Source organism: Melospiza melodia, chromosome 5 (assembly GCF_035770615.1).
Source record: "Melospiza melodia melodia isolate bMelMel2 chromosome 5, bMelMel2.pri, whole genome shotgun sequence".
Classification (NCBI taxonomy): Eukaryota; Metazoa; Chordata; class Aves; order Passeriformes; family Passerellidae; genus Melospiza; species Melospiza melodia.
In genome coordinates this window covers 86,207,980-86,223,536 of record NC_086198.1, presented here as the reverse complement: position 1 = coordinate 86,223,536, position 15,557 = coordinate 86,207,980, and positions in this window count along the sequence as shown.

Below are 15,557 nucleotides of genomic sequence, written 5' to 3'. Positions count from 1 at the left end.
AGAACAGTTCTCAATTTTTATTTTGTCATATGTTTTGTTTCCAACTCCCACAGTTGACTAGTTATGTCTTTGCTATGCTGCAGCCTTTACAAGAGATGGACTTATTTGCCTCTAACATCCATGCTGATTTAACAGTTTAATATAAATATCAAATTGAAACAATACCAGCAAGTATTACTGGTCATTAAGCTCCTTTCAAAATGGTGTCAGTGAGGTTTTTTTTACATAAGAAGGAATGTCAGGATGCCATTACAAAATCTAGGAGCAGCATTAACTAAAACTGCACAAATGCATTGAAACTATGTGCATGAAGCTGTTTTCTGAACAGCAGTGTAGGCACATCTGAAATCTGCTTGCTCACACTACAGAAACTACTTATTAGCGTCTGTATATAACACATCATCACCACAGGGAAAGCTAGTTTCAAATCATAAATGTCAAGACATAATTAACTTAAAGGTCAGGTTTAATTACAGTTGTTGAAACTGAAATACACTAATTACCATTACTATGTCAGAAAATTTCTTAAAATGATTTGAAATGTTTTGTTGGTGCCTGTGCTTTTCTGTAATTGACATCTTTTGTCTCATGATGGAGATGTTTCAATGAGCATTTTTCACTAACTTTGAAGCAGAAAGAGAACAAACCAGAAAACTAATGAACAAAGCACCACCACAAATCTCAACAAAACCTGTTCTCTGCATTACAATATTATTAATTACTTTCTTGTAATTGGCACTTCAGATAATCATTTAGATAATGAAATTATTTGGAGAGTCTGGTACATGGATGAAACAGATTTAACTGTGTGGCTCTGAAGTTTAATGACAAAACTAATCAATAAGAGAAACAGACTGGTGAGAAAATAACTCAATATCTGAAAATTTCGCTCTACCTGTAGGCTTTTCCAAGGATTCTACTGGGAATAGTTATTGACTCACATAAGTATTTTAGTTCTCTCTTTCCCCCAAGGTACAGAAAGTTTGAACACTGTGATTTCATTTTCTCTTCTGTTATCTAGTGTTTATTCTTCCCTCCCCACCACAGCCAGGAGTTCCAACTTACCTCTCCCTACACTTTTAGCAGTCTGATAGACATTTTTTTCCCTGAAGAAGCCATTCCCTAGAATGCTAGAAAGCTAGCTAGAATATAGCAGAGAAAAGGTTAAGCTATGTAAAGTTCATTTCCTCACAACATTGATTTTATCTGGGTACGGCCCCCATGCAAAAATTCAGAATTCTAAAAGGGAATACAGCCAGTAACTCTGAAGGAAAATATTACTAAGTGATGAAGACAGGCCATCCAATGCACTGACAAAAGAGACATACTCATTTATTAAGTTTCATTCATTCTGCACCTGAGGTTGTAACAGCTGCCCCCTTGCTGCAGTGCTGATGTCTTCCAAAGTGCATTAATCACCTGAAATCAGCAGGAAATATTTCTGTTTCTGGAGGAAATATTTCTACTTGGTAAGTGGGCAGCTCCCACACCCCTTTCCCCCTCCTTTTCTACAATCCCCAGTACTTGGTGCTTCACAAAAACTACAGAAAAGAGCTCAAAAGTCTGAATATAAGGAATTTATACATCAACTGAAACAATGAAGGACAGTCTCAAGTACACAAGTATAGCAGGAAAGTGGCTGGCAGTTCAGAAACCAGCAAAAGATCAGCCTTGACTATGCTACTGCCTTGCATCTCAATAAATGGGAAAGGATAGCATTTAATTAAAGAAAACCTGCCTCCTAGGTACTGATGACATTGAAATCAGTGTGGACAGAAGGCATTAAAGCTAGTATAACCCAAAAATTCTCTTATTTAAGATTTACAGCTAACTGTTAGAGAAAAGTGAAAATTTATTAAAGGCTTCCATCTGGCAGAATGTATCATTAGTATTCAAACTGATAGCAGCAGTGATTTAAATTTAATAATCTGACTGAAGATATGCATCAAAAAAGAATTCTTTTAAAATATGTCTAATAGCAATAACTGACTTCTTTATTATAGTCTGCCTGGGAAAAATGCCAGATATCAAAGAACAAGACATCAAATGTTAATTTCAGTGTGTTCTTCTAGTTGAAACTCACATTAAAATAATATACTTGCTGCGAATCAAGTAGCACAAACTGTACCTGCTTGCACCTTCCTTGAGAAAGATTTTGAAGCATGGAGGCCCAGGAGAAGCAGGGGCTGGGCCATGCAGAGGGGAGCAGGGAGGCTGCAGCAGGGGCAGGGGCGGCCTCAGTGACTCCAGCCACTGGCCCCAGTGCGGGGCACAGCTGAGCCCTGCTGCCATGGGCGTGGGACCTCCAGGAAAATGAATCTAAGAAAGGGCAAAACGCTGTCCAGGAGAGCAGAGCAAGTTAAAAACGAGTGTAAGAAATAGCTCTGTGGACACCAAGGTCAAAAAGGAGGAGTGGGGAGGGGCTGTTCCCAATGCTGGATCAGAGACTCTCCTGCAGCTCATGGAAGAGACCACAGCAGAGCAGTGGTGAGATGTCCACACTGCAGACCAGGAAAACCCAGCCAAGAGCAGCTGGACGTTCCCGAAGGCCCAGCAGGCTCCGGACAGCTGATGCTGGAGCAGGCTCTCGTGGCAGGAGCAGCAGCCCCTGGGAAGGGCCCACAGTGCAGCCAGGGAAAAGAGCGAGGAAGGAAGAGCAGAGAAGGGCTTGGGACTGACTGCAGCCCCCAACCTCCCTGCAAACTCAGTGAGCGGGGCACAAGGACAAGGGAGCAGGGAAGGAGTGAAGCTGAGCCTGGGAAAAAGGGGTGGAGGCTTGTGAGGAGGGTGCTCTAGTGTCTGTTTCTCACTATCCAATTCTATCTTAACTCACAAAAATGATAGCAACTTTTTCCACAGACAAGACTCTCTCCTCTGATGGCAATCAGTAAGTGATTTCCCTTCTCAACCCATAAGCTTTTTCATCCTATTTCTTCCCATGTCCTATTTACAAGAAGTGAGAGAGTGGCTGGGTGGATATGTGGCATCTAGCCAAGATCAACCTAATCTTCTATTTTTATGGGCAACACGTCCTCTGAAGCTGTACTTGGGTATCCTATGTGAGAATTATGGTGAGGAAAGTACATGTAAAACAGAGAGATAATCTGTAATCTAATCATTTTTTTAAATATTATTACCATGCCAAGTTGCATTTTGTACTTGTTTTAATTAATTGCATGAAGTTACTGTTCTGCTTTCAATTTATACACCTGAGGTTTCATTTTTAGGTAACATTCACCTCTGATTCTCAATATGAAAGAAACTTTTTATACATTGTTCTTTCATGCCTGTTCTCAGCCCTCACTTCATAACATGGGATTCAAGAATAGTTCATATAAAGCTAAGGTGACAACAGAGGGCACAGTCTTTCGTTAATACATTCTGGTAGTGCCAAAAAACACTCCAAAAGTCACAGACAGAATCACTGATATGCCATCTAGCAGGCAAAGAAGAGAACAGACAATTTATTCAAGGAAAAAATAAACATGAAAATTAAGGCAAAGTCCAGGTATCACAAATTGAAAAGGCTGGAGAAAAAAAATGTTATGTTCATTATAAGAACTAGCATAATTTAACTACCTAGTGTGCAATTTACATCAGTGTTGGGCAGAAAAAACACCTACAAATTACTTACCCTTTTAATGATTTTTTTTCTTAATTGCAGAGTAATGGGCAGTTCAAATTTACAGGTTGGTAATTTGTCACTGATTTGCTTTTTAAAAGTTGAACAAGAAAACAACATTGAAATGCTTGAAATATGCTGTTGGCAAGAAGCCAGGCTAGGGTGTTTAAATGGGGCCAGGTGCTTTAAATATCCCAGGGCCTTCTTTTGCAGGAGGGAAGGCACTGGCTCTGCACTGGCAGTGTCACAACAGGAGATCGATGCCAGGACTCTCACTCCTTTGTCTCTCCTGGCTCAGCAGGGGTGAGCACAGCCAGAGTCCAAGGAGAAAGGCTTTCACAGTCCTCAGGCAGCTGTACAAAGCAATGTGGGCACATCTCACATGGCCTGGGGATAGGGGGTGAACGTGGCAGGGTCCCTGCTCCTCCCTCACAGAGCCGTTGAAGAAAGAAACAAACAAAACAACAAACCCACCCCAGTATTTTCTTTTTTTTTTCCTACGTCTATTTTTCCCCAGCAATGGATGTGGATTCACATGAACTAACTACTCCAATGGCAGATATACCAGAAAAACAAATTTTGATTTTCAATTTAAAACTCTGAAAATATACGCTGATTTCATTATTTAATTTTAATTTTTGGAAAGCCGTTTTGATTTTTGTCCCATAATGTTTTCTTCCAATTGATGCATTCTTGACAGACAGGAAAAAGTCTTTTTTGCTTTGCTCTATGTCAAATTTAGAGGAGGAAAAAAGCCAGCAATTCAGATTCTTCACTGATATTTATTCTACAATAAAATACTATACAGCAGCTCTGAAGGTGCTCATAGTATTCCGTGTATACATCTTAGCTGACAAATCACAAAGTTTCCACACAGTCTTTGAACTCAAAAGCTCATAATTTTATACAAACTGGACATTGAAAGCTGAGGCATTGTTAGGGAGATAACACATGATGTTACACTAGGAATAGCAAGTGCTTAAAGAACACGAATACATGGGGAATCAGTCATTCTACCTAATAATCAAATTCCTAAAGTTACTGAAAATGTTCCTGACAATAGCAGATCTCACCTTCTCCCAATTCAGAGCTTCTCAGCCAGACCCCACACCAAGGCATGGGAAGGTTTTACTTTATGGCCAAGGAAGATGTACCCTAATTGCCTCTGAATCAGTTATGGTCTAGAAATACTGGACTATATTTGAATTATTATGTTAATTTGTTAAAAAAAAAAAAAAAAAAAAAAAAGTCACTGGAAAAATTTTCTTATTTCCCATAACCTTAAAACCCCCATAATTATGCAAAAATATAGAAAAAAAACTAAGGTGCTCTGACTAAACTCCACTTTGTAGAGCTATAATTAGTTTACATTCAACTAAGCATCATGTTCCATGAACAACAATATGTCATTTTTCAGTGAAATTCATTAAAACTAAAAATCATGAGGGTAGAAATATAATGTTCATAAAAAGCAAGCCTTGGAGTACAGCCCTACTATCTGCTGTGGCTTTTTCACAAATCTTCTTCAGCCTTTTTTGCATAATTTCTAAGTTTTTTTTTAAATCCCCAAAGCGGATGGAATCAATAAGAATCTCATCTTTTCTTGAAAAAAAAATATTGTTCATGGCTAACCAGAACAGCTGTAAAGACAAATCCTCCTTTAACACCCCAGAAATTACAAGATAAATTAATAGAATCAAGCATGTATTATGTTGAAATAAAGTCTTGAGATTTTCATGCCGTATGTGTGGTTACTAACTATGTGACATCAGGGATACCGAAGCGGGGAATTTTTCTTTTGTAAGATCAGGAATGCAGAAATGCTCACTTTCTTTAAACCCATAAAAAGAAGAAGTCATATAAAGAAAAACATTTCATAGAACTGGGGCAGATGAAGATACCCACAGTTTTATAGTACCCCCAAATGAATAATACTGAGATGCCTTATATGAGCACGTGCTTCTGCTCATGCACATAGAAATTGGATAAATCCTCTACTGGACACAATCTGCTTACCCTTGACACTCTCTGACATCTGATGCAGTGATGTAAATATAAGCAAGATACATATCATCTGAAGTTCAATGAAGATGATAAAACTGTCTGTTATTACTATTATTAAAATCCCAGGTCTAAGGAGTCTTTCTGCACTGGAAAAGTTTGGAATTTATGAACGACAAATCAACCCAAAAAACAACCTTCTCTGAATTATTGGTTGCAACACAAATTTCAAGATAATGTATATAGGAACACAGAGCCAGATTCATCAGAGCTTTATTGACTCATTAATGTAGCTCTGAATAAATGAGATTTTGTGTGTAGATTTAGTTCAAACGATAATTGCTAGGATCAACAGTGTGATATGTATTTAAACCTGGGACTATTGCCACTAAATAAATGAAGAAATGATTACTAGTTAATCTTTGTAGGACAGTGTGTTCCTCGTTGGACCAAAAAGCATCAGCAATAATTTCAGCAATGACTGGAAAATACTCCATCATTTACAATCACTGAAGGATTTTACCATTTTGCTGAGCCAAAAATGGAGTAAAACTTTTGAAAGATTTTCTGAACATGCCATAGCTTAAATCAGCAGGTAATGTAGGAGTAGAGACTGCCCGAGTGCTTTAAAATGTTCCTGTGATGTAGACAAAAAAGTCACTATTTTTCAAATTGTGTGTTTTATACATTATTTCGATTTCTTTTACTGTCAGTCCCTAGAGGAATTATCTGAAGGTTCTGAGGAATTGGTTTCTTTGGACTGGAAACAATAATCATAATCTAAGAGAATTTTTGAAACTCCCTACTCTGGAATATTTTTTAAAACACACATTAACTAGATTGTAAAAAGTTTGCAGCTATATCATTTAATCCTAATTTTGGACATCACTCCATTGTAGACAGCTGGAATTTGGAGGATCACAGTTCAAGATAACAAAATTAATCTGATTAAATATGGATTTTCTGAAGAGTTTTTACTAGAACTCGAGAACTAAAATACATTTGGAATAAAACAGCAAAGCACTTGCCTTCTGGGTCTGAATGGTGGAAGTTACTGAGTCCAGACTAGATTTTCTGCTGCGAGGCAGATAATGAGTGTGAGATATCTCCTCTGATTCAGGCTAAAGATGTGAGAGCGGTACCTGTCCCTCCCTGTCTGATGGAATTAACTTTCTGTTGCTGGCATGACTCCACTCTTAACAAAGAATATATTGGTCGTGAACTCTGCCCAGATCCCACCTGACTTCCTGCCCACTAAACTACAGAAAGTCTTCCTTTCCCCTTTTTTCCACAGCAAATGATGCTGTAAATTATAAAGCTTTTGATTTAGACTGAGTTCACAGTAAGAAAACATTTATTACCCAGACTCAAGAAAATTACTGTAAACAAATTATAAAATCTAAAATACTTATTATAATTTAATTAAAAATTTATATTATCTACATTAAAACAATCGCTAGTGGAATATTTATCTTTAGGTAGTCACTACTTACATTCTACTGAGGTGGAACAAAGAGGTTCAGCCATTCTTAGATGACTAGTCAACAAGAGTTATGTTTGGAGTTGTGAACCTCATGTTTTTACATCTTTGAAATGACAAAAAATATTTATGAAATCAGTTGCTGACCTGCAGAACACTGACTGCACACATCCATAGGACCTGGGGGTTTGATCATAACAGTAAGGGATTTTAAAATACTAATTTCCCCTTTCAGAATAGCTACTTTAAGTGACAGTAATTTTTAGTTAAACATAGACTGTTCAAACAACTCAAACTTATGAACACTTTTACATTTCAAAGCTATGAGAAATATTTGAACTCTAAAATAAATAGAAATATACAGGGAAGACAAAGTAGAAAAGAATGGATTTTACTAAGTTGTTCCAGAAAAAAAAGATCATTTAGACCATTCTCTCATGACAATCAGGCAGAAATTATGTGAAAAAGGAAGAGAGATAAAGAACAAACACTGAGCAGTAAAATAAAAAGCCATAAATAAGCAAACATTTCTTATTCTAAATACATTTGGGTTTCCTGAACAAGCTAGAGAAGATTCTACTAGGTCAAAATAAAAAAACTGAACATCTAGATATGATTTGTGTCTTTGTGAAAGCATCCGTTATGTCTAAATTACAGTCAGTCTAATTTCACAATTATAATTAAATGTGTCCTACTCCTCATTTTTGTTGTACATTTCAGTAACATTTTTAACAGCTTCACTGTTTTCCCTGGCTCATCCAGAAGCACACAGGTCAAACTGTTTTTAAAAGTATTATTCCCACTAATGTGTGAAGGAAATAATTGGTGATGAAAAACACTGAATATATCAAACACCATTTACTGTCATTTAGATTACGTGCTAAAAGTTAAAACTACAGCATTTGCACTACATGTTAAATCTGGTTATATCAAATTGAAAGAAAATACTGTATAAGTACTTCTGGGATTTTGGCAGGGTTTTTTTACTAAGTCCAAAGTTATAATTTTAAAATTTCAATAAATATAACTGATTAATCTAGCTACAAAACATATTGGCATGTATCTAATGCCCAACATGTTACATAAGAGACATCATACAGGCACTGATTTATGGTGATTACAACGGAGAGGAGAATGAACAAACAAGCCCTTGAAGAGGAAAGCTGTCCAAATGACCTATTCCCTCTAGCTGTCCCTCCAGCACCCTCGTATTCAGTGCTGCCCTGGAGTGACTATGTTTGGCAACATGGAATATGGAGTGACTATGTTTGGCAACATCCCTGGAGCCATTTACAGAATTTCATATAAACTTGCACAATCTAGCTTGGGTGTTAAGGTTATATTCTATTCTTATTTTAACAAGTACCATGTTACTTCAGTTACTCTCCACCTCCATCATCAATGGTACCCTAAAAAAGGGAAAAATAAATCTTAAGTCTCTTCCTGTTCACTTCATAAATGATATATCTTTCTATTTCCTGTCATCAGATTTTGTTCATTTCCCATGTCTCCAGTGTCCGGTTGGGGTAATTTTTCTTGTATTTGGTTTTCTGGTTTTGTATCATTAAGCTGATCCCAAAGAAACAATTCTTTAATGCATTCAGAATATGTGTGCATATATATATATTATATATATATATTTATATATATGCCTGTATATGTGTATAGACGCTAACAATGCTCAAACAAGTTCTAAACCTCAGTGAAACAAGTTTTCCTGCTCTGATCAACTAATCTCAGCTTCTAAATATTGTTATTACTGTGTAATTATACTGTATTTTTTCCTAGCATCATTGTGGTAGGATTTACAAGGAATAAAAATCTTAGTCTGGGTACCTTACAAAAAAGCAGCCTGTCAGTCTTCTCTGGAAGTCTCTTCAGAAGTCCAGCCTGCTGCCTGATGGTGTGAAAAGGAAAATCTGTGCAGTATCAAAAACTGTCCCTGCACTTCACTGTTCTTCCCAGTATCTCACTGGATTGTTGTAACTTCCTGTAGTAGCTCTAGAATCCCATCATTCCAGTGAATTGTAGAGGTTTCCTGGGGCACTAAAATACATATGGCAACACATATTGCGCTTTCAAGATTAGATTTTTTTCTTTGCTTTTGTTTTTGCTCTTTTTAACTTTTTGTTGCATAGAGTGAATGCATTAACTGCACTCGAGCACAAGACATTGAACTGGTATCTTGGCAGGTACTGTGATAAAAGTGAAGCCCAGGAAACAAGCCTGTGGAGCAATTATGCATAAATGTCTTTTAAATATATTTATTCATTATTATTAATAAAAAACCTTGTCTGTAGATGATTCTTTAATTTGTTTCAGATGCTAATACTTCTAACTGTTCAAACCATAAGCATCTCCTGTTGAAAATTATGTTCTTATGGTCATTTAGAGAAAATTATTTCAGAATGTGAAGCTATGTCGTTCTGTTTAGGTAGTTACATGTAATCTCCAAAATAAAACACTGCAACATTTGTACACCATTTTTTTCCCCTTACTATTCAGCAGTCATTGACACTAATGAGGCAAACCTTCCAATCACACAGCAAGTATTATTACTGCTTCACAGGTGAGAGAATTGAGGTAAAGAGAAACAAACAGCTCTAGGGTCTCCTTCCCCTAGAAAAAGATTCCAAGTTAGTGATTCACCGGCCTTAAATAAGATCACAGCTTCACTTTTTTTTCTGTAGACTCCAAATTATTAATAGACCATTGTCATCACAGAGTCAAGTGTACTATTAAGGAAAATATGTCTGTTGCATTGATATTCACAGACAGTAACACACAATGTAGATTTCACTTGATAACTGTTTGAAAATTCCTGATGTAAAAACACAATCCCTATTAAATGTTGGATTTCATCCTCAAAATAAATTTGACCCTGATATAACAACATGTGGGGGGAAAAAAAAGGAAGAAAGAAAAATCGCAAAACCCAGCAGACTCTACAATGTAACAGTGCCTAGCTGGCTGTGGGGTGGAGTACATTGATTTAAACTTTCCATACATGTTAAGAGCCCAAAAGCCTGAAGTTTAAAAAATACAGAGAATTCATAACTAAAAAATAGATGTGAATCAATTAAGGATTCTCACTTAAGCCCAGTTCAATGATTGGAGACACTGCCCAGTAAAATAAAGTATGTGCCACAGCTCATCCTCCATGAATTTGTATTGTTGCTGTCACAGGAGTAATGCTGAAAATTTTCTCAGCAGGTTAAAAGCAGAAATATTCTAGGAAAGACACAGGAAAGGAAGCAAACCTGAACTCAGAGAATCCCAGGGCACTGATGACAATTTTCAAAGATCCCAGTGGAGCTGTAGGAACACTTGTAAATAACTGTGGTAACAAAAAGTACCAAATATAGGTCTGCTGGCTGCCAGAGTGAGCAAAAGGTTTCTCAGCCCTTAGAGAAAGGCTTCAATACTCTGCCAGGTAAGAACTTGCTGGTACAAGATCCTGTCATTATAGATCCTCTAAGTCAATTTTTGCCTTCACATTTTAACTTATGTTCATTTCCCTTGCGTTCTCTGTGAGCTGGAGTAAATAGTAACAGGGATTTTTGGTTGCTTTTCTTCCCTTTGGTAAACTACTATTATAATCATGCTGTAATTCAGTAGCTGCAAACATTTGTTTCTCATCTTTGTCTGCTTTCCAATTGCCATAACCATTGCATACATCTCAGTTCTCTGAACACCATAGCTGGAAGCAAAATAATCATATCAATAGTTGGCTAATTTTGGAGAAATCACAGGTATCTGGTATATAGCTAGAGTTGCAGCATCTCCATTTACTACAGAGAAATCAAGTTAAATCTGCTATTGCCTTTCAACCCTTTATGATCCTTTCCCAGTTGCCTCAAGGTTTAATGGCACTGAGTTCTTAAAACATCTGAGTTCCTCTCTTTGAAGAGCTATGCAAATTGCTGTTTGTGTGCAAACTGGAATTTACTCTCCTAATTTTAATTGGCACACCATCATGCAGATGTCTGCTAATAGTAGCTTGATTTGTAGATTAAGGTCAATAGATGCAAACAGCACAGTGCTGTTTGTTTCAACTAAAAAGATCAAAACCATAGAATAATGGTAAAAAGCAGAGAGTTCAAATCACAGGAGAGAGAGGTTCCTCATCTTCCTCAGGGTCCATAACCTCAGCTAGACATTAGTCTGCAACAGGAGTGTTAATTTTGTCTGCTTGGTCAGACAGTTTCTGAACAGCTGGCAAACTGAAATTATTTGTCATTTATATACAGATACTTTTGACAGATCCTGGGATCTTGCTGAAAGATAGGCTTCCAAGTGAAACTGTTGAAACTGATGGAACAGTTCCTAGTTCTGAAAAACAAATACTGGATGCTTTTCTAGAATCAGTCACTATATCAAGTGTTTTTCAAGGGACCTATAAGTTACTTTTCCACCTTTGCTCCTCATTGCAGTAATAATTCCAAGGAAAATATCTCTACAGCAACAAATTTGCTTCAAAATTGCATAAATAAAATTGGTAGGAGATGCCTATGGAAAAAGATATTCTTAGGAACTCAAAAAAGCAAAAGAAAGAAATTACCTGTGTATTAAACTGTATGTTTAATAAAGACATTAAAGTAAATATTTTTTTTTATTTTTTCTAATGGAAACTTATCTATTGACTTTAACAACAAGGAAAAATCAGATTTTATGTCTGATTGCCTGATTTGATCAGACAAATTGAGACAGCTAGAACATTGGTTGAAAAAGGATTGGTCCGTAGAGTCTCAAGCTTCGATATCATTATTTCTAAAATGGACAAAAAAAGAGAAAGAATGGAAGTGAACCATTCTTGTTTCCACCTAATTGTATCTCGTACCACAAGAAAAATTAAACAGTAAAAATAAACGCTGTGTGCTTCTGCAGGTCCTCAGTTAACATAAAACTGCACCTCTTCATCTCAGAGAAACAATTCGAGTTAAAAGGGCACACAGTAAAGAGCCTGTATTGTTCTGCCAGACAGGGCATGTAACAACATACTCACACCACACACACAAAGCCCACTTCAATCAGGAGAAGAGAATTCCTGAACAGAATGTAATTAATGTCACATGCCAAAACAATTAGTGAAGTGTCATTGGAGGCACAGCCGTTGCATCTACAGCTCCAAACTTCTGGGCCAAGATCCGGAAATTATATCACTTGAAAGCCCTTAACAGGAAATAATGAACATTTTTATGGCACCAGAACAATAATTCATATCAGCCATTTAATGTGTGAACATAATTAAGCAGTCAATATACTTAGATGTAATGGCTGCTTTCTAAGCTTTCCTCTCCCACTCTAAACATTACAAAAATAAGTTGAAGAAGTCATTAAGGAATTTAGGCAGGCCCTAGTGAGCTCCTAGACACCATGCTAGTAGGGAGATCATCATCAGTCAAGCATCCAGGGTTGTGTTGTCAGGAGGACAATATTATGCAAAGCTAATACATATTATCGTAGAATCATAGAATATGCTGAATCAGAAGAGACCCATGAGGATCCCTGAGTCCAGCTCCTGGCTCTGTGCAGGACACCCCACGAATGACACCATGTGCCTGAGAGTACTGCCCAAACACTGCTTGAAGTATGTGAGGGTTGCTGTGACCCCTTCCCTGGGTTGCCTGTTCAGGGTGCCCAGCCACCCTCTGGGTGTCCTAACATCCAACCTAACCTTCCCCAGACCCAGCTTCAGGGCACTGCTTTGAGTCCTGTCATGAGTGAAGAGATCAGAGCCTGCCCCCCTCTTCCCCTCACGAGGAAGCTGTAACTGCAATGAAGTCTCCCTTCAATCTCCTCTTCTCCAGGCAGAACAGACCAAGAGACCTCAGCCTCTCCTCATACAGCTTCTCCTCAAGGCCCTTCCCCATCCCTGTGCCTCCCTTTGGATTCTCCCTGATTGCATAATGTCTTTTTTCTGTTGTGGTGCCAAAAAACTGCACATAGGGGCTCAAAGTGAGGCCACTCCAGTGCAGAGCAGAGCAGGATAATCACCTCCTTTGACTGCCATCTCAGTGAAAAGAGTAGAGTTAAAAATTGAGTTAGAAAATGTAACAAAAAGAGGATAATTTTAACAGCTGAAAAAGAAAAAAACATCTGGAAGGTTTCCTTAAAAGTCATGTGAAAAATTATCTTTTTTTTTGTATGGAAGGCACTAAACTTTAACCATGTCTACAGTATGCCTGTAATTTTATTCTGAAGACTATTTTTATTCATATGACTTTATAATACAAGCATAGAAAGATGCTCTATGAAATTAAAACTAAGTAAATTTCATATATATAAAGGAGAATAGATTTTATGCACCATATAATTGCCATAACTGCCTCAGCCCTATAAGATATTACTAAAGAAATAGCTTGGTAAGAATAAATAAATTAAAAAGGTCACTACTCCTCATGTTTATAGTACAAACTAATAACCAGCTGAAAGAAGGAAATTATTCTTCCTCTACCACTTTGTATACAAACGAAATACAATATATAGGACTGTGCATGGCTGTGCTTGAGATGTGGCTTACCACCTCTGAAGCACATAAAATACACTGACCAATGTAAGAGGAAAGAGCACAGAAAATTACCCATGCAACCCATTTTGGAGTAGGAATCCCTGCATGCCCAAACTGGAATATGGAATTCAGACCTACATCGTAGAGAGCCATTAGTGCCTTGGCAGTGCCCAGACTACCTTCATTCTGCTGGAGTTGCAGTGATTGAGCCACTTGAGAAAAGTATGATCTCCATCCTAGTTCACCTTGGAGAAAAAAAACACATAAAATCAAATACTATTTACATATTAATACTGTAAAACAGGATGGTGGTAACATTTTCCTCATTCTTCTAGGCTGTGCAGTTTACCTTAACAGTTGTAGCTATATGCATCTCAGAGCACAGGCTTAGAAGTACATGTGTTGTGCCCTGTAACCCGTACTCTAAAGGGTTTCTGTGGGGTCACAGAACAAATTTTGAACCTCTGTTTATAAACTTTAAGCTGTTTAGTCCTTCTGGGAGGGAGTCTGCTTGCCCTGATTCTTCAGTGTCAAATCACAATGCATAGCAGCATTTGTGTTAAAGAAAGTAGTCAGATGTAGCTGTACCTTTGCACTTCCCGGCCCCATTGAAGCTCTAGCAAGACCTAAAAGTGCAGTGCTGAGGCACCTCCTGGGAGCCACAGGCCTGTCAGGGAAGGTCTGTGTGCCAGGGAAGGTCATGGAGCAGACATCCTGAGTGCCATCACGCAGCATGTGCAGCACAGCCTAGGCAGCAGGGGTTTGTGAAAGGCAGGTCCTGCTTCAGCAGCCTGATCTCCTTCTGTGAGAGGGTGACTTGCTCAATGGATGAGGGAAAGGCTGTGGATATTGTCTGCCTGGATTTTAGTAAAGCCTTTAACACTGTCTCCTGCATCATTCTCCTGAAGAAATTGTCTGCTCGTGGCTTGGATGGGTGCAGTGTTCATTAGGTTAAAATCTGGCTGGATGGTGAATGGAGTTAAATTAGTTGCTGGTCAGTCACAAGTGGTGTTCCCCAGTGTTGTGACCAGTTCTGCTTAATATCTTTATCAATGATCTAGATAAGGAGATTGGGTGCAGCACACTCAGCAAGCAGATGACAATTTGGGCAGGACTGTTGAACTGTTGGAGAGTAGGAAGGCTCTGTAGATGGATCTGGACAGGCTGAACTAATGGGCTGTGGCCAAGGGCATGAGGTTCTGTATGGCAAATGCCCTGTGCTGCCCTTGGGTCACAACAGCATGGAATGCTACAGACTGGGCAAGACTGGCAGGAAAGCTGCCTACCAGAAAAGGACATGGGACTGCTGGGTGACAGCCTGCTGAACATGATGCAGCATGTGCCCAGGTGGCCAAGAAAGCCAGTGACATCCTGGCCCCTGTCAGCAATAGTGTGGCCAGCAGGACCAGGATCATCCTCCTGTACGCAGCACTGATGAGGCTGCACCTCTTGTCCTGTGCCCAGTTTTCAGCCCCTCATGACAAGATAGGAGCTGGCATGTGTCCACAGAAGGGCAACAAACCTGGTGAAGGGTCTGGAGCAGAAGCCCTGTGGGGACCAGCTGGGGTTTTCAGCCTGGAGAAGAGAAGGATAAGTAGAGACTTTATCACCCTCCACAGATACCTGAAAGGAGGTTGTGGGCAGGTTGAGGTCAGTCTCTTCTCCCAGATAACAAGCAATATGACAAGAGGAATCATCCTCAAATTGTGCTAGGGGAAGTTTAGATTAGATACCAGGAAAAAATTCTTTACTGAAAGGTATGTCAGTGATTGGCATAGGCTGCCCAGGGAAGTGGTGGAATCACCACCCCTAGAAGTGTTCAAAAACTGTAGATATGGTGCCTAGGGACATAGTTTAAGTGGTAGACCTGGCAATGTTAGGCCAATGACTGGACTCAATGATCTTAGAGGCATTTTTCCAATTTTAATGATGATGTGATTCTA